The sequence below is a fragment of the Mastomys coucha genome, unplaced genomic scaffold, assembly GCF_008632895.1.
Source record: "Mastomys coucha isolate ucsf_1 unplaced genomic scaffold, UCSF_Mcou_1 pScaffold3, whole genome shotgun sequence".
NCBI classification, from domain to species: domain Eukaryota; kingdom Metazoa; phylum Chordata; class Mammalia; order Rodentia; family Muridae; genus Mastomys; species Mastomys coucha.
In genome coordinates, this window is record NW_022196909.1 from 58,068,808 (window position 1) to 58,069,544 (window position 737).

Sequence of the window (737 nt, forward strand, 5' to 3'; positions counted from 1 at the left end):
TCCAAACCCCCAGCGAGTTGAGTCTCTGGTTTCGGTTTCAGTGGGCACAGCAGGGCTCCCACACAGGACATTGTGGCAGAGATGATATATCAAGGGTTATGATTCTATTACAGTCTAGGGAGCTCAGTATTCCCACTGACTGAGTCCCAGAGGCCTTAAAAGAGGTTGCCACACCAAAGAGAGGGACAGAGGTAAGGTATAGAGTCATGGCGACACTGGAGCCAGGGCAGCTGACAAAGGGTAAGGTAATGTTACTTGGCAGTATCACTGGAGACGCTGTAAGTGACAATTGTGAGTTAATTCCAGGAGGTACACATAACCAGCACTCTTTAAAGTGTCTAGATCTGGTAACATTAAGTAGTTGGTATGCCGAGGTCAAGGTCTGAAGTAAAAGGCGAAATGACAAGTTAGTACCATTTATGAGCTGTGATGTCAAAGAGATAAGGACCTCAGAGGAGTGTTTGATTTTCTCTCCTACTTTTTCAATATCTAACTGCTGGGCAACTGAGACATATTTTCTCTGAATATGGATGGTACTTACTGGGGCCCCGGGCTGATTTTTACGATAGAGCTTACCAAGGACTCCTGTCTCCCACCTGGAATCCCACGGATCTTGTATGTAGAAAAAAAGTGTCTTGTGATATTGATAGAAGAAATGATTGGTCCGTGATCTTACCATATATATTTGACAAGACCAATATGGGCAACCCCCATATTCGTCTGGCCACTTTCTACAA